The sequence below is a fragment of the Dermacentor albipictus genome, unplaced genomic scaffold (assembly GCF_038994185.2).
Source record: "Dermacentor albipictus isolate Rhodes 1998 colony unplaced genomic scaffold, USDA_Dalb.pri_finalv2 scaffold_18, whole genome shotgun sequence".
Taxonomy (NCBI): domain Eukaryota; kingdom Metazoa; phylum Arthropoda; class Arachnida; order Ixodida; family Ixodidae; genus Dermacentor; species Dermacentor albipictus.
In genome coordinates this window covers 6,664,553-6,689,899 of record NW_027225572.1, presented here as the reverse complement: position 1 = coordinate 6,689,899, position 25,347 = coordinate 6,664,553, and the positions used below count along the sequence as shown (strand labels likewise).

General features: G+C 46.9%; 1 protein-coding gene and 1 long non-coding RNA gene across 17 annotated transcripts in view; both read right to left on the bottom strand.

The window, feature by feature from the left end:
• Window positions 1–25,347, bottom strand: part of LOC135908735 (uncharacterized) — a 1,076,237-nt gene that overhangs the window by 621,248 nt on the left and 429,642 nt on the right. The window lies entirely within an intron of this gene.
• Window positions 16,382–20,149, bottom strand: LOC139052092 (uncharacterized). Its single transcript, XR_011509697.1, has 3 exons — window positions 20,051–20,149; window positions 17,588–17,810; window positions 16,382–16,424 (listed from the first exon to the last, which is right to left on the bottom strand). It is a non-coding gene; the product is annotated as an uncharacterized lncRNA (long non-coding RNA).

Here is a 25,347-nt window from a genome sequence, read left to right as displayed (position 1 = left end):
GTCTCCTTCAACACTCCCTTAAGAAGCCAAACGTTTCCGAAAATGTACGTAAGGACTCCCATCGTTTCTCCTATAAATTCCCATAAGCAGCAAAATAAAATACCCATGTCAACTTGTAAAAGCTCCCAAAGCTCCTCATAAAAAGTTCCATAGTGCTGGTGTCCAAAAGAGGAATGAAAAACTCCCAACGTTCCCCATAAAGACTCCTGCAACCGCTCAGGGGTTGGTGTTTAAAGGAGAATTCAAAAACTCCCATAATTCCCCATAAAACCACCAAACACAAGGAGGTGAAAAAAAACTCCGTTCGAAGGGAGGATCTTGTCCTCCCTTAAGGGCTTGAGTTATGCAACGAGGCCAAAACTCCCTAAAAGGGTCAAACCTGTTTACAGTGTGGTAGCGAGAGACAGGGCGTTTGCACCTGCACTAGCAAAAGCAACGCGTTTGGAACTAGTAGCGAGAGGCAGCGCATTTAGAGCTTGTAGCGTGACGGCCAATTTCCAGCTTGTAGCGAACGACCGCGCGTGTTCACCTTGTAGCGAGTGGCAGCGCGTTTGAAGCTGATAGCGAGAGGCAGCGCGTTTGCATCTTGTAGAGAGAGACAGCGCATTTGTACCAATTAGCGAGAAGCAGGGTGTGTACAGCTTGTAGCGAGAGGCAGTGCGTTTGCACCTTCTAGTGGGAGGCAGCGCGTTTGAACTTAGTAGCGAGAGGCAGCGCGTGTGCAGCTTGTAGCGAGCGGCAGTGCATTTGGAGCTTGAAGAAAGATGCAGCGCATTTGTACCCAGAAACGAGAGACAGCGCGTTTGCACCTGGTTGCGAGAGACAGCGCGTTTGCAGCTAGTAGCGAGAGGCAGCGCGTTTCCACCGATAGTAGCGAGAGCAACGCTTGCAACTTGTAGCGAAAGGCAGAGCGTTTGCACCTTCTAATGGGAGGCAGTGCGTTCGCACCTAGCAGCGAGAGGCAGCGCGTTTGTAGCTTTTAGCGAAAGACAGCGCGTTTGCACTTATTAGTGAGACAGCGCGTTTGCAGCTTGTAGCGAGGCGGCGTGCGTGCAGCTTGTAGCGAGCGGCAGCGCGTTTGCAGCTTGAAGAGAGATGCAGCGTATTTGTACCCAGTAACGAGAGACAGCGCGTTTGCAGCTAGTAGCGAAGACAGCGTGTTTGCAGCTTGTAGCAAGAAACAGCAGGTTTGCAACTAGTAGCGACTGGCAGCGCGTTTGCAATTTGTAGCGAGATGGAGCGCGTTAGAACTTGCAGCGACAGGCAGCGTGTTTGCATTTTCACACCATAGGCAGCGCGTTTGCATTTTCACACCATAGGCAGCGCGTTTGCAGTTCGCAGTGACACTGCAGGCAGCGTGTTTACAGCTTGTAGCGACCCGCAGCGCGTTTGCTTGCAGCTTTTAGCGAGAGACAATGCGTTTGCAGCTTGTGGCGAGAGACAGCGCATTTGCACCTTGTAGCGAGAGTCAGCGTGTTTGAAGCTTGTAGCGTGAGGGAGAGTGCATCTAATAGAAAGGGACAGCGTATTTGTACCTAGTAGCAAGAAGCAGCGTGTTTGCAGCTTGTAGCGAGAAGCAGCACGTTTGCACCTAAAAGTGAGAGGAAGCGTGTTTGCACGTTGTAGCGAGAGGCAGCGCGTTTGCACCTATAGTAGCGAGAGCAAGGCTTGGAACTTACAATGAGAGGCAGCGCGCTTGCCGCTTGTAGCGAGACAGCGCGTTTTCAGCTTGTAGGGAGCGGCCGTGCGTTTGCACCTTATAGCGAGGGGCAGCTCGTTTGAAGCTTGTAGCTAGAGGCAGCGAATTTGCACTTTGTAGCGAGAGGCAGCGCGTTTGCACCTACAGTAGCGAAGCAACACGTTTAGAACTAGTAGAGAGAGGCAGCGCGTTTAGAGCTTGTCGAGTGACGGCGCATTTCCAGCTTCTAGCAAGCGGCCGCGCGTTCGCACCTTGTAGCGAGAGGCAGCACATTTGCAGCTTGGAGCGAGATGGCGCGTTTCAGCTTCTAGCGAGACGGTGCGTTCGCAGCTTGTAGCGAGACGGTGCGTGTGTAGCTTGTAACCAGCAGCAGCTCATTTGCAGCTTGAAAAGAGGTGCAGCGCATTTGTACGCAGTAACGATAGACAGAGCGTTTGCAGCTAATAGCGAAGCTATTAGCTGCAAACAGCTAATACCTGTTTCCAGCTTCTAGCAAGGAAACAGCAGGTTTGCACCTATAGTAGCGAAAAGCAGCGATTTTGCAATTTGTAGCGAGATGGAGCACGTTTGTATCTTGAAGAGAGACGCAGGGCGTTTGAAGCTTGTAGCGAGAGCAACACGTTTGCTACACTGTAAACGAAAATAAACCCAGCTGAGAGTTTTTAAGAGGTGATATGCCCTAAAACCTCCCCTCCTCAAATATTTACTCCGATGTATGGGAGCAAAACACCGCCATTCCCTCGTTTCACTCCGCTGGCTAGCTGCGGGAGTATTAAGGCGACATGACGCGATTTTACTCCGCTAAAAAATCTTATTCTCCCGTGAAACTCCGACAGGGAGTTTTAGAAAACTCCCCTCCGCCGATACAGGTTGGTCACGTGGCGCTTCCCATGAGGCTGTGCGCCTCGCCAGCGACCGGGCGCGTTCGGCGGAGCGGGCAGTGCTCATGGCTGACGGTTTGTTTACGTCTGTGAAGTGTCGTTCCGTGAAAGCGTTTCGTCAATTAGTTTCCCGCATCTCCTTCCAGAAAGTGTTATAGGCACGCCGGAAGCTCACTGTATCTAAGCTTCAAGTACATTAGCTGTGATCACTTTGCTGACACCGATGTTTGCAAGAGCCACGTTTTCAAGTGCGGAAAAAGGCTTAGGTGTACCTCGAAGCTGCTCACTGGCTCGTGATGTCGGCTCACGTTCTGGCTGTGTTTTCGTGCTGCGTCACCCTGTCTTGTGTTCTTCAGTACGTGAAATGCGACTTGTATGTCCTTTTGAGTACATGCTGACAACGTCCAGTGTAGTGTTTGAAAGGACCGCGTAGCAATGGCAACAGCAGTCACTGTTCGAGCGACGACATCCGTGCTAGTAGCGCATGAATGGCGTAACCCAAGTTCGTTGCGGTGCTGTGTTGCCAGTGAGAAAGACCGGAGTGAAAGCAACTGTGTTTATTTATCTGTGAACGGATATCCTCGCCCGAATAAAAACGGTAGGACATAAGTATGCGTGCTCAAAATAGAGCTTCTTATTGAGCGATGTGAATCGAATTTTTATCGCGCGTATAGGTTTTGGTCACGTCGTTGCTTCCGATATTGCATTAACATTACGCTCTATCCGAGACACTGATTTAGACGCATGCTTGCTGGCTCCGAGTTTAGGGATTCACTCGACAGATAGCGATGTAGCTCCTTTTCGCAACCGAGACAGATTGCTTGGACGCAGAGCAAGTAGTGCGGCGTATAAAATGTATGTCTGCGCATTTTTCGGTGGTACGTCGGCTGCTGCGGATCATGCTCACACGTAATAATTTCTTGCTACGCTACCACTACATCGCAAAAATTTAATTTTGCTATGCAGCACATGCACTTACATTTTTCTTGTTTTCTGTAACTAACGCACTACTTTTTGGCCGCGAACGCCGGCAGTGTGCGAAGTTGCTTCAGCACTCACAGAATGGCATGATAATTTTGAAAAATAAGACAATTTACTTTTTTCTCTCACTATTTTGAATTACCAGTTTTGTGTTGATTAAGGTATTCTGTTAATTTCAAAGAGGCAGGTCTCGTATGAACGAGCACGTGAGTCATAATTCTGAAAACAGCACAGCTGCTCCCTAGGCGGTTTCGAGGCACACAGTATCGTGGCTATATATACTGGCACCGTTGCTTCTTGACTATCGCGTGTACGTGGGATGTCTTTCAAATTTGTGTATTGGGCGTTTCTGGAATGTTTATATATGTCATCATATATGTGCTTTCATTGGCTTGTTTCGTCGAATTTGACGCGGTCTCGTGTGCATATTTCGAAATTTCACCACCAGCCTCTGCATGTCAACATGTTGGCGCAAACTCACGCGATGCCTGTTTTTATACTCCCGTTGCACCTCGAAAAAACTCCGTCAATTTCAAAGCAAAAAATGAAGAAAAGACAGAAAAAAAAACTCCCATAATTCCACGCAAAAATTCCGCTCGTACGGAATAAAAATTCTACTCCGATCATACGGAGCATAATAAACTCCGAACCGGGGGGTCGCTATAGGACAAGCAGTATACTCCCACCTCGGAGTTATTTCCGTTTACAGTGTACTACTAGCCAGAAGCAGCCCGTTTGCAGCTTGTAGCGAGAGGCAGCGCGTTTGCATCTTATAGCGAGAGGCAGCGCGTTTGCATCTCGTAGAGAGAGGGAGCGCATTTGCACCTAGTAGTGAGAAACAACGTGTTTGCAGATCGTAGCAAGCGGCCACGCGTTTGCATCTTGTAGACAGAAGCAGCACGTTTGCACCTTGTAGAGAGATGGAGCGCATTTGCACCTTGTAACGAGAAGCAGCGCAATTGGAGCTTCTAGCGAGACGGCGCCTGTGCAGCTTGTAGCGAGTGGCAACGCGTTTGCAACTCGAAGCGAGAGGCAGCGCGTTAGCTGGTTGCAGCAATAAACATCGCATTTACCGCTTGTAGCGAGAAGTAGCGCGTTCACATGCTGCAGTGAGAAGGGGCGCATTTGAACCTAGTAGCGAGAGGCAGCGCGTTTGCATGTTTTAGTGAGAGTCAGCGCGTTTGCAGCCAGTAGCGAGAGGCCACGCGTTTGCAGCTTGTCGAGAGAGGCAGCCAGATTGCACCTTGTAGCGAGAAGTAGCGTGTTCGCAATTAGTAGAGAGATGCAGTGCATTTGCATTTTGTAGCGAGAGACGGCGCTTGTGGAGCTTGAAGGGAGCGGCAGCGCGTTTGCAGTTTAAAGCGAGAAGTAGCGCCTTGACAGTCTGTTGCGAGAGGCAGTGCGTTAGAACTTTGTAGCGAGAAGTAGCGCGTTTGCACCTTGTAGCCAGAGGCAGCGCGTTTGCAGATTCTAGCGAGAGCCAGCCCGGTTGCACCTTCCATTGGGAGGCAGCGCTTTTTGAAGCTTGCAGCGAGAGGCAGCGCGTTTGCACCTAACAGCGAGAGACAGCGCTTTTGCAGCTTGTAGCGAGACGGCGTGTGTGTAGCTTGTAGCCAGCGCCAGAGCGTTTGCGCCTTGAAGAGATGTGCAGCACTTGTGCACCCAGTAACGAGAGAGAGCGCGTTTGCACCTGGTAGCGAGAGATAGCAAGTTTGCAGCTATTAGCGAAGGCAGCGCGTTTGCAGCTTGTAGCAAGAAACAACATGTTAGCACATAGTAGCGAATGGCAGCGCGTTTGCAATTTGTAGTGAGATGGAGCGCGTTTGCAACTTGTAGCGATAGGCAGCGTATTTGTATTTGTACCAAGAGGCAGCGCGTTTGCAGTTTCCATTGACAAGCAGCGTGTTTACAGCTTGTAGCGAGACGCAGTGCGTTTGCTTGCAGCTTGTAGCGAGAGACAATGCGTTTTCAGCTTGTAGCGAGAGACAGCGCATTTGCACCTAGTAGCGAGAAGCAGCGTGTTTGCACCTAGTAGCGATAGACAGCGCGTTTGCACTTTCTAGCGTGAGGTAGCTCGTTTACACCTATAGTAGCGAGAGGAACGCTTGTAACTTGTAGTGAGAGGCAGCGCGTTTGCAGCTTGTAGCGAGCGACCGCGCATTTCCACCTTATAGCGAGAGGCAGCGCGTTTGAAGCTTGTAGCGAGAGACTGTGCGTTTGCACCTACAGTAGCTAGAGCAACGCGCTTGCAACTAGTAGCGAGAGGCAGCGTGTTTAGAGCTTGCAGCGAGACGGCGCACATCCAGCTTGTAGCGAGCGGCCGCGCGTATGCATCTTGTAGCGAGAGGCACCACATTTGCAGCTTGTAGCGAGACGGCGCGTTTGCAGCTTGTAGCGAGACGGTGCGTTTGCAGCTTGTAGCGAGATGGCGCGTTTTCATCTTTTAGCGAGCAGCCGCGCGTTCGCAACTTGTAGCGAGAGGCAGCGCGTTCAAGCTTGTAGCGAGAGGTAGCGCGTTTGGATCTTGTAGAGAGAGACAGCGCATTTGAACCTAGTAGCGAGAGGCAGCGAGTTTGCACCTATAGTATGGAGAGCAACGCTTGGAACTTGTAGCGAGAGGCAGTGCGTTTGCACCGCGTAGCCAGAGGCAGCGCGCCTGAAGCCTGTAGCGAGAGGAAGCGCGTTTGCACCTTGTAGAGGGGGGAAGCGCATTTGCACGTAGTAGCGAGAAGCAGTGTATTTGCCACAGTGTAGCGATAGGAAGCGCGTTAGCACCTTGTAGCGAGAGGCAGCGCGTTCGCATCCTGTAGCGAGAGGCACCGTGTTTGCGCCTTGTAGAGAGAGGCAGCACGTTTGCACCTTTAGTAGCGAGAGCAACGCGTTTGCAACCAGTAGTGAGAGGCAGCTACGTTTGCAGCTTATAGCGAGATGGCGCGTTTTTTGAGCTGGTCGCGATCGGCCGCGCGTTTGCACCTTGTAGCGAGAGGCAGCGCATTTGAAGCTTCTAGCGAAAGGCAGCGCGTTTGCATCTTGTGGAGAGAGACAGCGCATTTCTACTTAGTAGTGAGAAGCAGCTGTGTGCAGCTTGTAGCGAGAAGCAGAGCGTTTGCACCCAATAGCTATAGGCAGCATGTCTGCACCTTCTCACTGGAGGCAGCGCGTTTGCACCTAGTAGCGAGAGGCAGCGCGTTTGCACCTAATAGCGAGAGTCAGCGCGTTTGCAGCTTGTAACGAGACGACGCGTATGCAGCTTTTACCGAGCGCAGTGCGTTTGCAGCTTGAAGAGCGATGCAGCACATTTGTACCCAGTAATGAGAGACACCGCGTTTGCACCTGGTAGCGAGAGACAGCGCGTTTGAACCTCCACTAGCGAGAGCAACGCGTTTGAAACTAGTGGCGAGTGGCAGCGCGTTTAGAGCTTGCAGCGAGACGGCACATTTCCAGCTTGTAGCGAGCGGCCGCGCGTGTTCACCTTGTAGAGAGTGGCAGCGCGATTGAAGCTGATAGTGAGAGGCAGCGCGTTTGCATCTTGTAGAGAGAGACAGCCCATTTGTACTATTAGCGAGACGCAGCGTGTGTACAGCTTGTAGCGAGAGGCAGCGCGTTTGTACCTTCTAGTGGGAGGCAGCGCATTTGTACCCAGTAACGAGAGACAGCGCGTTTGCACCTATAGTAGCAAGAGCAGCGCTCGCAACTTGTAGCGAGAGGCAGAGCGTTTGCACCTTCTAGTGGGAGGCAGCACGTTTGCACCTTGTAGCGAGAGGCAGCGCGTTTGTAGCTTGTAGCGAAAGGCAGCGCGTTTGAACCTAATAGCGAGAGACAGCGCGTTTGCAGCTTGTATCGAGACGGCGCGTGTGCAGCTTGTAGCGAGCGGCAGCGCGTTTGCAGCTAGTAGCGAAGGCAGCATGTTTGCAGCTTTTAGCAAGAAACAGCAGGTTTGCACCTTGTAGCGAGATGGAGCGCGTTAGAACTTGCAGTGACAGGCAGCGTGTTTACAGCTAGTAGCGACACGCAGCGCGTTTGCTTACAGCTTGTAGCGAGCGACAATGCGTTTGCAGCTTGTAGCGAGAGACAGCGCATTTGCACCTTGTAGCGAGAGGCAGAGCGTTTGCGCATACTAGCGGGAGTAGCGCGTTTGCAACTATTGTACCGAGAGGCAGCGCGTTTGCAGCTCGTAGTGAGAGGCGGCGCATTTGCTACATTTAGTGTGTGGGAGCGCGTTAGCAAGTTGTAGAGACAGGCAGCGCGTTTGCATTTTGTAGCGAGAGGGAGAGCGTTTGTAGCTTGTAAAGACAGGCAGCGCATTTGCAGCTTGTAGCTCGAGGCAGCGCGTTTGCTTGCATTTGTAGCTCGAGGCAGCGCGTTTGCAGTTTGTAGTGAGAGGCAGCGTGTTGCAACGTGACGCACCAGACAGGTCGTCCACGCCAGGCGATATATTGCGAAATGGAACCACGGATTCTTGTTCGAATATAGCATTACGGAGTGTCGTAAGCGTCGGTGAAGTTTCCTTCATATTTTTTTCCAAAGCATGTTGTTTAAAGCTTTATTTGTGAGTATGGCAGCGAACTTGTGCCCCCGGATTCTTGCTTGGTCGTTGAATCGATATGCACGACACAATGATGGCACAGATTTAGTGCGTCGCTGGTATGAAGGTTTCCGCCTTTCGCTTGCTGCCACCTCGGGAATGGAGATAACGAAGGTGAACAGTTAGAGCTCCTAATGGAGCCCTGCTCATGGTTACGGTGCTATCGAGACAGAATTTGCGGAGGTAATATTGACGTCTCAGGCGCTTTTTTTGTACTGATAATGCAATAATTGCAGTGTCAGTCGTCCTTGGATTGAGGACTAATTGAAGAGTTTGAATAAAATGTAGATGTTCTTTGTCCCCAAGAGTAGGTGTAAGAAGGGTAGGGCTCGCTAGGTTGCTCACAGAAACGCTGACAGACACACATACAAGCACAAATACACACACACAAACACACATATATGCACGCACACATGCAGACACACACACAAACAGGTACTACGCAAGTCCTTCCGAATGCGCATTTACACGTGCCCCCGCATGCGCCCACTATGTTCGCCGCTATCGTTGTGCTTTGAATGTAACCTGCTTTTTGGGGACAGGTTCTCCCAATATACGCACGTATATTAAGCCCCACCTATAAGCTAAATAACATCCCACTAGACTGTGTAACGTCATATCGATACTTGGGGGTTCACATTGCCAGCAATCTATCCTGGAAAACTCATATTGATCACATAACATCTAAGGCCACACGTACACTGGGAGACTTTCTTCAGAAATTTTCTCAAGTACCATCATCGCTAAAACTCTTATTGTACACAACTTACATTCGTCCACAACTAGAGTACGCATCATCAGTATGGGACCCTGGTCTTGACACCCTCATACAGTCTCTAGAGGCAATGCAGAATCAATCAGGCCGTTTCATTCTCACCAACTACCAAAGAACTGCGAGTGTCACTAACATGAAAGCTCTCCTTCACCTCTACTACCACAACACATATTTGCGCTCTATCTTTGTCAAACCACCACCATACATTTCATCCCGCATAGACCACCGCCAATAGGTAAACATTCCGCACTGCAACACCATCGGCTTTTCATATTCATTTCTTCCCCAAACGAGCAATTAATGGAATAACTTACCCGCATTACTTACAAGCATAATTGACACCAATAACTTTAAAAGCACACTTCAAAGTTTCATGTTATAAATTAATGTTGCGCTTGCTTGTTCTGTATAGTAACTGCTTTTTATGCCATTATTTTACATTATGGCTTGTATTTTTATATCGTATGTTCTTTTCTTTCTTTTTTTGTTACGCCATGTATTTTTGCCACGCTTACAAGTTTCTATTTACCATTCTTATTTTGTATACGATGTTTTTTGCCATGTTGTTTGCCTTCCTTCCTTATTTTGTGATTTGCCTTTGTATTTACTTTGCCCTTCCCCTCGGCAATGTACAACCGTACCTTGAGGGTATTATAAATAAATAAATAAATAAAAAAGTACACTAAAATGCACGCATACACAAACGCACCTATGCTTGACACGCACTCGCGAGCACGCAGATTTAAATACAGAGACACAAAAAGCGCGCACACACGAATTCACACACGCATGCACGTTCAAGACGTGAACATGCATATTGACAAGTGTACTTGTTTATCGAGTGACCACGTTTCGCCGTCTAACAAATGTTATTGCTCAGCGCAGGACGTGTCTGCATGCATGGGAAGTTTATCGAAGGTTATAGATAGTTCTAACCGCTGTCTGTTGTCACCAAACCTTCGGTAATATGATTACATGTATGCGCAACGCGAATTGCGTAGTACTTTCTGGAAGACACGCAAGCACCAGCGATTACACTGGAATTTCTATCACTCATGTATAAAAGCCGACGCGCTTGACCCGCTTATCAGATTTCGACGATCGCCGACTATGTTCGCCGCTATCGTTGTGCTTTGAATGTAACCTGCTTTGTGGGGACAGGTTCGCCCAATAAATGTCAATTTCGTCATTCACAGTGTTGTGCGGGACGCGCGCGCCGCTGGAAATCAACAGAAAGAAGCGAGTAATGCGTTCCTGAAGAACAAGCAACAACTGCCTCTATTTTTGTGTTCGTCCAGCTTCTAGGGCTCGGTTGTGCACCCTCGCACCACTTCCTTTTCGTGCACACTCCGCGATAAGATTTTACCGAGTCAAAAAGGAGAAAGCTTGGCTCGCTGCTGCTGTGCGACTGTGAGGCTGTTACAGTAGTATTGCTACGCTACTGGGCCTCTACGATTATCAGTCTCCGACAGTCCCGGTTGCTTCGGACCGCCGTCCCGCGTGCGATTTTCTCGAAAAGCTTGGAAAGCTCCGCCCTCCACACTGAGAGCGGCAAGAATCGCGTTCGTTCTTCACGGACCTGATGTCGCGGACTGTCCGCGGACCTTCTGAGCTATCAGCAGATCTTGCTTGCGCAAGCAGTTAGCAGATGACTGCTGTCTTAAAGGGCCCCTCACCAGGCCACATAGCAAATATATCTTATCGAGGTTAAGTAGTCAGGTGCCCTCTAGCGAGTGTTCTGCCGCAAGAATTGTTCAAATATATTCATTAATAGCATCGGTACATATATTTCATTGCCGCGAATGCGCGATTTCTGGAGACGAGGGCCGCTACCAAAAGAGACGCTCTCGCCACATGCCCCGTCTAGCCTCCGCAAGCGAAATTCCTTCCCTGCGCTAACCATAGATTAACATAGTAAACGACAAGAGTGGACACTCGAGCCATTTCGCTGTCGAACTATGGAGCTTCGTCGATTCCGCTAAGTGGCAGAGCACATGAAGAAAAATGCGGCTGTGGCTGCGGATGGGGCTAGCAGCTTGACAGGCGGCACGACCGCTGGGCACGACCTAACACGTGCCGAGCCTAGTCCGGCCGCGCCGCCGGGCTCTTTCTGTAAAATGCACCTGAGGATCGTTGCTGTGTTCTTCTGCCAGCATCTGATTCGTCGCCGTTTCATGGTGAGGCCACTGCAAGTTCTTTTGCACATGGTTAACGACTTATTCTCTTCGTATTACGTTATGTAGCTGTTAGCCGCATGAACGAGTGACAGCGGCCTTGCAGCCATGAACAGCCGCTGCAAATTTGGTATACGTTGACTATCACATCGCATTCTTTTTTTTTATGAGCAGCAATGAGTGGTGGTGCCAGCAATAACAGCGACGTGGTAGCGTCCGAGCTGCGAGGCATGTTCGATACAATGACGAAGTTAGAAAATCGAATAAAATGGTTCGTTAAGGAATGCGGCCTACTTACACATGCCGTTCGGGGCTGCGAGCTTTATGTTACACGCAGTGACTGTTGCAATAGTATGGTGCTCTACTTTTGCAAAATAAATGTAGATATTTTTCAAGCGGTACACGTGCAGTATTTGCAGTATGGCAATGATGCGCTCTCTCTCAACCTCTGTAGCAGGCTATGTGCGCTCGAGCGTTGTTAGCTGTTCTGCATTGGGGTGAAGATATGTGTTTGCATGCTTTAATTGTGTATGGAGTCGTTACCGTAGAACATTCCTTGTTTCTTAGCCAATATAACAGTGCTTGCTTAACCAAAAAAATACGCATTACATGAAGGAACGCAGCATCTCCATTATAAAGCTTTGCAGGCTCCAGTATTGCGTATACGAAGGAACCTAGCGTCTACCTTCAAGAGCGTTGAAGCCTCCAGTAATCCTTGCCTTCTGTCTGTCATTCTGCATATTTCAGGAATCTCCACCTTTTCCTCAAAATACACTGTACAGCCAAAGGACATCACGCATACTCAAGGGAAAAATTGCAAGTATCACAAGACGATTGCAAGACTTCGAAGACAGCAGATGAAGACGCCCAACACAAAGTGCTTAATTGCAGCTGTTTAATGACAGGCAGCGGTGGCGTAATGGTAGAACACCCGCCTCGCGTGCAAGAGGCCCGTGGTTCGAATCCCGCTGCCGCGTATTTTCCACCGGATTAAAAAAAATTCGCCTGTTGATAAAATTGCATAAAAGGCCTGGAGTGCGGCCTGATCACGGTGACCAGAACCGGTAACGCATTCCCTCACAAGAGCAGGATTGGCCATTCTGGTGCAGTACTTCGCCACAACCTCCTATATGAACACAACAATCAAACCCCGGTCCTCAGTCCCCAGCAGATGCGAAGCAACTGACCACGGCGGTGGTCAGACCTGCGACGCAGCAAAGGGTGCTAACAATCGCTGGCTCCGGACAGGCCGCCATTGGAATATGAACCTGGCAACGTTTACCGCTAGAACGTTATCTAGTGAGGCGAGTCTAGCAGTGCTATTGGAGGAACTAGAGAGCAGTAAATGGGATAGAATAGGGCTCAGTGAAGTTAGGAGGCCAAAAGAAGCATATACAGTGCTAATAAGCTGGCACGTCCTGTCCTACCGGGGCTTAGCGGAGAGACGAAAACTAGCAGTCGGACTCCTGATTATTCAGAATATAGCTGGTAACATACGGAAATTCTATAGCATTAACGAGAGGGTGGCAGGTCTTGTTGTGAAATTTAATAGGAGGTACAAAATGAAGGTTGTGGAGGTCTACCCTCCTACATCCAGTCACGATGACAAGGAAGTCGAAAGCTTCTATGAAGACGTGGAATCGGCTATGGGTAGAGTGAAAACAAAATACACTATACTGATGGACGACTTCAATGCTACGGTAGGCAAGAAGCAGGCTGGAGACAAGGCAGTGGGGGAATATGGCATAGGCACTAGGGATAGCAGGGGAGCCCAGTCAACAATTCCAACAAGGCCATGTCTGTTGGCTATGCGGAAATCTGGCATGTTGGCTTATGGGTCTGTTGGCTTTATTGGCCTGTTGGCATATGGGCCTGTTGGCTTATGGGTCTGTGGGCTTATGGGTCTGTGGGCTTATGGGTCTGTGGGCTTATGGGTCTGTGGGCTTATGGGTCTGTTGGTTCACCGGCCTATTGGCTTGTTGGAGTGCACGGCTAAGCCTACATATTAGGCCCGCACATACACAGCCTTGTGTTATTTGGCAGAAAATAAGTCTTTTTCTGAATACCTGACATTATTTTTATTTGCATCAAGTACAGGGTACAGGAAATACACAATATTTATAGTGTACTTGCTAATAATAAAACATTACTAAATGTACATTACCACATTATTACATTACTACAGTAGACTCGCGATAATTCAAACTGATAATTCGTACTTTTGGTTAATTCAAACAAAAATCAAATTTTTGGTTGGCTTGCCATGTTTTCAATGTATTTTAAGGCCGCTTAATTCAAACACCGCAATTCGGTTAATTCGTACTTTTTGCTTGTCCATACCGGAAAATTATCGGCTATCGTTGCCACCACTGGTGAAAAATCTGACTTCTTATATCACCACAACAGCGGAAAATGTTAAAATAAGCGCATTATGGCCTAAAAAAATAAAAGAAAGCGAACAAGAGCCTAACAAACAAACGTTCGAAACAAAAGCCTCCCGAAGGGCACATTGTTGCTCAACTTTCCGTGGTTTGCTAGCATGCTTGCTAGCCAGTTCAAAGCACGAAGTTCGAAATTAAAACACATAACCCTCAAAGCTTGTGGAAATGACAACTGTCCACCTGCGTTTGTCAAAACGCTCAAAACTGACGTAAAACCTGACGTAAAAACAAAGAGCACGAGAAAAGGAAAAAAAAAGGTGCGAAGTGACGCGAGTAGCATCGGCCGATTCCGAATCACGTGACCGCTCGTGCTTCTCTTTCCCTGGTCGCTCGCCTGCGTTGGTAGCATCATGTCTCCGCGGGGGAAGTACCGAACCCTTTCTGTGAAAGAAAAATTGGCAGCCATAGAAGAAGTTGAGGCTGGAGTGAAGAAGACTTCTGTGGCATTGAAGTATGGAATCACAAAAAGTACGCTGACAACGATTGTGAAAGCGAAAGACAAGCTGCGAAACAACGCAAGCCATTTCGCTCCCGACAGAAAAAGGCTTAGGGAGGCGGCGCATCCGGAGCTTGAGAAGGCAGTTTTTCTTTGGCTGAAGCGCGCTCGGAGCTGCAGTCTACCAGTAAGTGGACCAATCCTGCGAGAGAAGGCCGAACAACTGTCTTTGCGCTTTGGAATTGAAGACTTCAACTGTAGTGATGGATGGGTGTCGCGATTCAAGGAGCGACATGGCCTCACTTTCAAAACAGTAAGTGGAGAAGCGGAAGCGGTCGATGAGGCGGTTACTACCGACTGGCAGCAGACGCGTCTTCAGAGCCTACTGCTTGAATACTCCCCGGCTGACATTTATAATGCTGACGAAATGGGACTGTTCTTCCAAGTGCCTTCTTCAGCAAACATTGTGTCGCAAGGGGGAACGTTGCACCGGCGGAAAGCTGAGCAAGGAGCGGCTCACAGTCATGGTTTGTGCCAATATGGATGGTAGTCACAAGCCCGAACTTTTCGTTGTTGGCAAATCGAAGCGTCCGAGATGCTTTAAAGGCGTCCGAACTCTTCCCGTTTCTTATGCAGCAAATACACGTGCATGGATGACGGAATCTTTGTTTGAGGATTGGCTGCGGAAACTTGACGTGCGGTTTAAGCGCGATAAAAGAAAAGTGCTGATGATAGTGGATAATTGTCCCGCTCACGGTGACGTGGAGGGGCTGGAGGCAATTCGTCTTGAATTCCTCCCTCCAAACACAACAGCTGTCCTCCAGCCTCTGGATCAGGGGGTAATCAAATGTCTGAAGATAAACTACAGAAAGCTACTCCTTAAGAGGATGCTAATGTGCATGGATAATTACATGTCATACAGCATAACACTGCTGTCGTCTGTGGGAATGCTAGCTGACGCATGGAGTGCAGTAACATCGGCAACGATACGGAACTGCTTCCAGCATGCCTTCCGATACCAGGCCACACCAGTGATACCTTGCCTGACTGCGCTCGAAATGAAGGTGAAGACTGCCTCCAAATGGAGAGCGATGAAGCAAGGCTAGTGCTTTCTGCACTCCAAGCACACAACATAGCTGCTGACCTCAGTGATTTTGCGGCTGCCGATGATAACCTCTGCGTGTGCAGGGAAGACACCCTGGACGACTTGGTGGCTGAGGTGCTGCCAGCACAGTACAGCAGCGAAAGTGAAGAGGAATCAGAAGAGCAATCCTCTGTGACAGCAGCACAGGCCTTCCACTACCTTGCCGAGGTCTGCAAATTTCTGATTGTTGAAGAAAATTCTCAAGAACAACTGGCTGCTATTAATGGAATAGAGAACTTTGTTCTTAATGCGCGTGTACAGAAAAAACAATCAACAATTCATGATTTCTTCAAACGGTCTAGTCAGCCATAGATTTCCATTAAACTTGTTCTGGATCCTTCACCTCTGCTCTGTTTTTGCTGTGTAATTAATGAGTGAAATGTTTAAAATATGATTTAAGTGGATAATTAATTGTAATGTGCGCTGTAATCTTGCACAGAGTCATATATGCGAGAACTTCCGATAATTCAAACTTCCTGATAATTCAAACAAAATCCTGGCGTCCCTTCGAGTTTGAATTAACGAGAGTCTACTGTAAATGTACTAAAATTTCGCGTGCCACTGACGCCAACAACATCGGCACCGAGTGGTTGAAGTGGGTGAAACGCTTCGAAAACTTCATCGTAGCCTGCAGTATCACAGCCGATGCCCGGAAGATGGCCATACTACTACACTACGTAGGGGAAGAAGTGTATGTCATACACTATATTTATACACTATATACACAATATTTACTGTGCACTACCCGATCCTCCCGCAGCCGCAACTGCGTCTACCATTTGAAGCACCGGTGGCTCCAGTAACGCAACCCCTCTCTACACCGCAGCACGTAGGAAGCTCGATGACTATGACTAGTAAACAAGAAAAATAAACAATGCATAAACATGAGAAAATAACAGATAAACAAAATCAATACACAGAAACAGAAAAGCAAGACACAAAAAGAAAAGCTAAACATACAAAAACAAATAGAACATGAACAACAATAACGCAAGGGAAACACTGGCAAATCAATGCTCCCCACTTATGACAAGAAGGATGCTGTTCCACTCAACGTGAAAGTTAACTTTCACGTTGAGTGGAACAGCATCCTTTTTTTAAATACCGCAGTATGCAAAGTTGGTTGGGATGGCTCAGGGAGGGCGCGGGCGTCAACCTGCTGCAGGTGGGTGGCGGGTGCTGGCGGCACGAAGGATCATTTGCGCCGCATGTCACCCAGCTTCTGCGCAAGGTGCTTGCGCACGTCCTCGAGCCTCTTGCTCTGGGCGTCTTTAGGCACATCGCTGCCCATGTATATGCTGAAGAGAGCTGCAAGTAAAAAGCAAATGGCGAATTCAAAAACACGTTTTAAAAAGATCGGTTGGAATATGTATATACAGGGAAGGCTTCCCATAAATGCGTAAGGCTGGAGTGCTGAAACACGTTTGTGTTTATTCAGTCTGAGTGCAAAGCGAATTTAGGTGACATGTTGCCAAAGAATGCAATGCACCTACATGTTAATACAACCAGCATATGTTATAGGGGATGAAAGAGGCAAGCTGGCTTTCTGCTCCATTTGTTTAGGGTACCCGACCTCCCCTAGGAGGCACAGATGCAACCGTCCGCATGGATGCATTGTCCCACAGCCAAATGTGAGCTATGCGGCAGGAATGCACAAGTAGCAGGCAGCAGCAGCAGGCAGCAGCCACGGTCAGCAAGACAGGTGCAGGAGGGTTTGCAAAGAAAGCTTCACTTAAAAAAAAATTACGTGGATCGCCCGCCTGCACTGCGGGAATCAACGTAAGCGAAACTTTCTGTGGTGTTTGCTTTGACTGACTATATTAGCGGTGATGTTTACAGCAAATGTTTAATTTCTTCACTGTTTAGTACAATACAAGAGTGGCGAGTTAAGCGTTTCCTTGCATGCACCACTGTTTGCCTACGCAGTATACAGGCTGTCATTCACTTGTTTCGTGACTGTATCGGTTCTACCAATTCTCTGCCTCCACTCCCTACATCCTCTCTGCCAATATATCGACCACCCCTCCCGACAGTTGCACGTTGGTAGAAAGGTAAGCGCAGCAGCTTCTGCAATGCTTTTGCAAAGGATCACACATAATTACAGCTGTCAAGAGGGTATTGTGATGATGCCCAGGCAGTTCCCGAGGGCACTGTGCACATGCGACAGAATAGGAAGATTCCAACAAGCTCTTGAGTGATAAACAGCACAGCTAAACTAAACACACTGAAAGCTATCTTTATTGACAAAGCATAGCGAACCTAACACATGCAAGGAGCTTGTGGTCCAATACTTCAGCATACTGAACTTGTATGATTTATGAACGTTGCAAGGTTTGAAAAGCTGAATAAGCGAACTGTGCAGTAGTCCACTACACCGGTTGCAACAGTAGTTCACTTAAGCAGGAGTTATACTGAATTACAACATTTCATGGCATGTCACTGTATAAGATCTAATACACTATGTTGCAAACCTTTTAGTGAGGCCACTTTCTCAGGGGTTAATGCAGGCCTTGGTTCGGTCACCCCCTTCGAACGCGACTTGTTCGAAAGTGTGCCCGTCACACTGCGGCTCCTCAGTTGCTCGGGCGTCCAAAAAACGTTCGTCGCCATGCGGCAAAATAAAGAATCCGTCGGGGCCCGGAACAGAGTGCCCCATGCCTCCTTCTCGAGCCATTGACTGCTCCCTGCATAGAGCTGTAATATGAAGAATTACATTAGGCATTATATTTCTACAAGTGCAATGAACACAATCTAGTATACACTGACAAAGCATGTGTTGCATATGCCTGTGTCGGTGGACATTACATCCTACGCACTTGAGTTTTAGCAATTCACATTTCTGCATTTTCTTAAGTGTGAGCCTACCAGTGAAACAGCACAAACAATAAATTGTAAAAAAAGTTCCCTGGATGACTTTACAGCCAAGTGCAAAGAAATTTCGACTACATAAGAAGCATAGATTAATAAAGCCTAGCCAGGCAAAATTTGACATTTGAAATACAAGCGGAAAGAAAAGCTAAAAAAAATATGCTTGATCCCTCTTTAATAAGAATCAGTTAAGCATGAAGTGAAACGTGTCTTCACAGAACTTGTTGCGTGTTTATTGTATGTGAAGAATTAAGCTGCAAGTTGCCATCGATGGCACCCCACCACTGCACAGAGATCCATGCTAGCGAAAGTTGCGGAATGACTCGCGAGCCAAAGACACTGCTCTGCATGCCCCAGAGCAATGCGCAGATCGCCATAAACATAGGTGTTTGCAAAACCATACAAGCAAAACTGAACAGGTTTTTAGTAAACCACTTCGTGAACTCACACTCCACTGCAACGAAAGGCACACGATTTGCGGGTTGGTGGCCGTGTTGCAGGTTTGCTTGGCGTGCGGTGTCATGTTGGCGAGTGACATTCAGCTGCTGAGTCGCTTTGGCAAAAGTAGGAGCATTTTGGTCCAGCTCCGTAGTGTTTTGGGCAGTTGCAATGCGCTTAGCTTCAGGAATGTGAGTAGCAGAGTTTGCAGCATGCGCCACAAACCCGTTCTGCTTCACGCTGGCATGTCTCTCGCCGGACCAAAGCGAGATTTGCTCGTTGACGTAGCTGCCTTTCTGCGTGGCTTAGTGCAGCAGTTTTCTTAGTTGGTGCCATCGTAAGTGAAGCAGTAGGTGGTGTGTAAGCACTGCCGATGCATGTTGAAGCTGCACTCCGTAGGCGAGGCGTCACAGTCTAATCCGGTGTGAAAGACTAACATGGGAGGAAAGTGTTTAAGAAACGAAAGTGCTTTATGCCGGAGTCCACCGTCAACTTCCTGTAATGGATGTGACATCGGCGTGAAAACGTAAAATATGCTCTTTCTTGACAAAGAAAGCTCCGCCATCTAGGGGCACTGAAGTGGAGTACTGCATTGTGACACGAGCACTGACAGCAAGAACTTCAGTAGACTCAGCGCAGTGGAGGCTTCAATGCAGTGTAGCCTGATGTAGGCGGTGCAGGCCTTCTGCTGAGTTGACGACACAGTTTCCGCATATGGTTTGTGTTTCCTATCCCATTAGCCTGTGATGCTTCGTCGGCTATAAAGTGCAGCTTCAACATGCCTCACCAGTGCTTACACACCACCTAGTGCTTCACTTATGACGGCACCAACTAAGAAAACTGATGTACTAAGCAGAGCATAAAGGCAACAACATCAACGGGTTAATCTCGCTTTGGTCCAACAAGAGACATGCCAGCACGAAGCAGAAGACCTTCGCACATTGGCAGTGCATGCTGCCTATTGCATTCCTGAAGCTATGCACATCGCAACTCAACTGGCTGCCCAAGACACTACAGAGCGGGACAAAATGCTCGTAACTTCACTGAAGCAGCTCGGCAGCTGGACGCTAACAGGACACTGCGTGCCAAGCAAACCTGCGACACGGTCGCTGACCTGCAAATTGTGCGCCTTTCACTGCAGCAAACTGCGAGTTCACGAAGCAAACGTGCAACAACTTCTGTCAAGGCATGTTTAGCTTTCGTGTTCTACAAATTTCTATGAAGGAGGGATCAACCATATCTTTTTTATACTAAAACTGAAGATGGCGCCGTTACCACTTGCCTGGCATGAGCCCCCCCCCCCCCCCTGAGATTAGGCAGCACCTGCGATGTAAAATATCTCGGAAGGACCTGTGCAAGGACTTATGTCATGGCCATCAACCCCACCTGGGTGCATACATCATCTGCTTAGGTGCTGTTTAGAAGCTGCCAATATAAAAAATTACCATCCATGTTGTTTTGCCAAGTGAGCAGATGCAAGATATGATTGCAGTGCAATGCTTTCAAAGATCTAAGCGTACCTATAAATACTAGGCTGCATGGCCTAGTACGAAAATACAGGTTTTCATGGATCATAACTGCTCTTTCAATGAAGAAAAAAAGCAGCCCTCAAGGCATAATTAAATTACCTTTCCATCGTCCCTTTCACTGCCAATCACAGTTTGTAAGGCCTCTGAATGACCATCGAGGAGTGCTTCCTCCAACTCCTGTGAGGTCCAGGGTTCTAGTATATAACAAGCATTTAATAGGGATAAGAATTAGACACAGACGACAGTAAAGGTCAGGCAGTAACCAAACAGTCACACTGGCAGAAATTTTAAAAGAAATTACTACAGTTTTGACAAAATTATAAATCCTCACAACGATAGCTCTCGAAGTAATAAATGCAGTGAAAGTGTGCAGTTCTCAACATGCTGATGATTTTGTGCTGTGCACTCATTGGTGTTGCTTTGCTCAAGACTTTCACCTGCACTGCCTATATGTAAAACCTGGCAGTGTTGCATCAGTTTTAGAGCACACTGCAGTAAAGCTAAATGTTGTCGCAATGTATAACAGCTGTAACAGACTACTAGAGCTCAGGTACTATGTTCATAATTTTGCAATGATTCTAGCTGTGGACAATGATAAATAAGTACTCTGAATAATTTTTTACTAGCTGCAAAGTACTGCTGATGTGTGGCAATTCATTCTACAGCACTACTTTAACTAACAAAACAACTAATAACCAGGCTGCTTTCTAATGGCTCATTATGGAATAGATGCTAACTCTAAATGGTGCTCTGCTACACAAAAGGCACCTGTAAAATATAGTGCACATGTGCGCTAAAAAAAAATTCAAATAAAGAATGCATGCATGATGAATAAATGATGGCTTTTACACATTACAAGGCACCCTGTATACACAGAATATACTACAAGCTATCATGTGTCGGGGAATAAACTTAAATTATCCATGTATATGACATGAAAGGTAGCCTGCAATTAGTGCTTCTGAGAAAGCTTGTTGGGAGGAACCAATATCGCCATCCCAACGCAGTGATTTTGTGCACTTCGTGTGACGGAAATGGCACCTAAGAGACGCATTATGACATTTGGTTAAAATGCCACAATATTTAAGATCACAGAATATCACGAGTACCGTGAAAAAAATACTTGCATGAAAATATATATGTATCAAAAGAGCATGTTTAAGAAAAAGTTTCCTACCGAGCTCCTCTGGCACCACTTGCTCGGTGCTGCTTTGTGAATCTTGAGAAACTGGAAAAAAAAATTCAGGTTTTTTGCCAAATTATATTTGATTAGTTCACTTTAAATAACTGCTAGCACACATTTCCACTAATTATCCAAGCAATGCATCAACTAAGTTGTAACAAATGTTATGGGCCTCACTTGTCCAAGGATTTTCTTTTATGCACAGTGCACCAGAAATGCGTGGCGGTGCACTGTTATGCTACTATGCTACTAGAGGCACCAGCTTCCAAAAAAAAAGCTTTTTGTGCACAAAAGCCTGTGCACAAACGCACAGGGCGCTTGAAGGCCATTTTTATCTCTGAGGCTTGTTGTTCTGCCGGGCTGCCCAATGGAGACAACGCACCACCATGTTTGCGCAAAGAAAAGTGGAAACACTACGTGTTAACCGATACGTATGCAATACGCTGGTACGGTTTATGCGGATACAAAACACATTATGCTCAATGGGATTTGACTTTACTACTTTTAAAACGAAACTAATGTTTAAGGGGGTACGGTTTGACAAGGTTTTACTGTATTGCAATATAGAAAGCTATTCATAAAGGTTAGGCATACAAAAATCGAGAAATAGTGATGGTTTCCTGAAAAAAAGAAGGTTGGCTTAGAAATAGTCAAGGCACTTCTGGATAAGGGTGTGTTTATCTGAAAGCTTTCTACACAGATGCGTGTGAGCAAGTGCTCGTGGAAGGTGCTACAGTATGTAGATGAGTATTGGTGAAAGTGGCTAGATAAGCATTAGCGAAAGCACACATAAAATATTGGTTAGCAGGATCAAGTGTCTCACAATCCGTTCATGATGACTAAGCAATGGTGTCACAGAAATATTTACAACCTGGTCTGACATAAATCCTATGGGGCTTTTAAAGGCTGCAGCTGCAGTACTGGGTGCTGAAGATAATGAACATGCAATCTTATCGCAAGGAAGTTCTGCAAAATTCGTGAACTATAGGAAGCTTCATGAAAGTGAAAAAAATGTCATGCACTCAACAGTAGCATGAAGCTGCAGAGAAATTTGTAGCCTTGTGCTGCGTAAGGTGGAGGACAATTTTTTAATTTCAAGGAATATTAAGACTAAACAGCAGTCATATATGAGGATGGCAAACATGAAAAAACTGGCCCTGTACATGAAGTACTATCTTACCCGAGGGCTGAAAAGCTTCCACGTCACCAGCACCAGATGGCCTGTCACTAGGTTCTGCAATGATAACACACCAGTAAGTGTTTGTACAGTAATTTCATATATTTCAAAGTAAACATGTCAGTGCAGCACCTTGCAATGATATGGCTGATTAATTTGTTCTGGACTTCAAACAAGTAACCCTAAGGCAATGAGAGAGATTGCTTTGAACAGCATTCACAACATTCTTGCCCAGCCTTGTCCCATACTGGAGCCAAGTGCCCATGGTATGTTTATGTCACGAGCTCCACTACCTTTTTCTTTTCTTTTTTCTGCACGGAATATTTTCAGAGTTGCTTGGCTGTATTTCAAATGAAACCCACAGTGTTCTGCCAACTTGTGCACTGCGGACGAACCCTATTAAACAAGATGCTGTGCTGTCTCTGCTAATTTGGTGTAGCGCATAATTTTGCTTGAATTTTCAGCTGTTTCAGCCTATGTACTATTTTCCAGACACAACCATAACGAGACCACATTTGTTTACAATGTCTAAACCTGGTGCCCCTTGCGAGCCATTTACCAACAGGAAAATTTGTTTATCGGTAATGTGGTACTTCTGGCCCGAGGTGGCACGACACTGTATCCGACAACCCCTGGCACAAGCACACAGTTGAGCATTTAACATGACCTTCTTTCGATGGATTGATTCATGGGGTTCAACGTCCCAAAGCAACACTGCGGATGTGAGAGATGCCATAGTGGAGGACTCTGGAATAATTTGGCCGCACCTAAATATAAATCTAAATCTAAATGTGTGTGCTCGCGTTTCGCCCCCTTCGAAATGAAGATGCCATGGCCAGGAATCAAACTTGCAAGCACATGCTCAGTAGCACAATGCTATAGCCAATAAGCCACCACCGTGGGTATCGTGTTGAATTTCCAACTGCACACATTCCTTGTACACTGCTGGACACATTGCGGCCCCAATTTACAGTCCTGAAGTACCTTATTACAACTCAATCAATATAAATGCCGATAAACATCTCTGTGCAAGCGGCTCCTGATGGAAGCTCTCTAAAAGCAAATGACCAGTGGTCCATAAAAAGAACTACGCAACAGTGGCATATAAGAAATCTCTTACCAAGCTGCTGTGACCCACATTCCTCGACAGAAGCAGCTGAAGCCGCAGCTGCAGTGGTTCCTGAAGACCATACAAACAATGAGTTATTACAATGTGGGCAACGTATACTAGCACCCATACAGCCATAAAAGTAAGATTTATCTGAGTGTGCTAGCTAATTTAAAACTGCATATGTGCACTAAATGTTTTCTCACCCATGTGGTGCGACAGCTTGTTGGCTTCACAATGTGGCCTGCTGCGGGAGTGCAAGCCCAAGTCTGCAATGATAATGTTCCACCGACAATGTTTCTGCTACCTTCAACATGATATCAAGCACATAGATATGTAAATGTATAACCTAGCAAATGACATGACAAATTAATTGTTTTTTGGTTGTCAAAGGGAAAGCAAGATCCAATTCTGGACATGTTGTAGACCTTAGTGTATAGAACACTACAACATAATTATGGGGCCCCGAGTTCTTAATTATAAAATAGAGAAAGAACAGAAATTGCTTGCGACTACACTGGCCCAACCACAAAGTACCTTGAGTCCTGTATAGAGAACTTACAGCAGCTAACCGCATATATATTCCCTAAGATGACTGGTCTGACATGTATTTCAAGTGGCTATATCCCAGACATGAACAGCTGCAATGCACAATTTTAATTTTATGTGAAATGTTTGCAATGTTTAATCCCAGGACTGAACACATGAATCACTTTTGCCAATATATCTAACGGTCAAAATTTAACTGTACAGATTAAATGCAGGTGCCTGGTTTTTTTCTGGTGAAGTAAAAAAAAATTGGTACGATCGTATAGTGAAATGAAGACAACAAAAACTAAACTTGGAAAATGAACCACATATGTAGCTTGCCTTTTGCTTCAGCACCAGAGCTCCGTGATTGTGCAGGAGCTTAAGCACCTACTGCCACGTCCAAACACCGGGCATACCGGATCTTGCTCTCTGAAATTATTATTACAACACTATAAGTCTAACTCATCAGGCACGTTATTGAGTATAGGTAAGCTGTACGTTTGTAAACATAGAGGCAGAGTGCAGGAATAACAGGCGACGATACTAGCGTTTCTTTACTATTCACCTCTTTGTACAATAACTTTTATCCAGTAGGTCTTGAACACATGGCCAGATTTACTTATACTGCTTTCATGGGAAACTGATGGCAGTAGAGTTGGTTCAAATTCATTTCAAGTTCAGACTCTCAGTCTGCTTGGTTGTTTAGAAACAAATCCGATAACTTGCATGAAAGTTCAAAGTTAGGCTACTACACATAATTCAATATAAGCAATGCCATTGTATGAAGTAGAGTCAGTGCAAAACAAGCACTGGTGATAGAATGACAGAAAGCTGAGCTAGTTGGTAAGGATTCATGATGCAAGAAAGGGGTAAAGCGTGCAGACACGGACACTAGAGAAGTGGACAACCCGAACACTGACTATCAAATGAAGGAAGCAGTGAGGTGAAATAAGAAATAAGACACAAAACTCATCTGCGCATGCCCTGAAGTGGTAGCACCACGCGTCAATTGAGAACACGTGCCGGCCTACAATGTTGGCACGTGTACCCGATTGTACCCGCACGTGCATGAATGTCAGCACGTGTACCCAACTGACACGTGTTGCTACCATTCCAGGGCATGTGCAGATGAGTCTTGTGTCTTTTTTTCTTATTTCACCTCGGTGCTTCCTTCAGTTGACAGTTGGAATTCATGCTGTCCACTTCTCTAGTGTCTGTGTCTGCACGCCTTACCCCTTCTTCACTGGTGATAGGTGCATGAAAACACTGCTGCCCAAGTGATTTTGTCCTGGCTTGATGCCTGCCATTTCGTTTCTCACTTTGCCTATGAGCTGGTGCTACAGCAGATATACAGGCACTATCCTAAATGTACATGCGAGACTTGGAACAAGGGCATA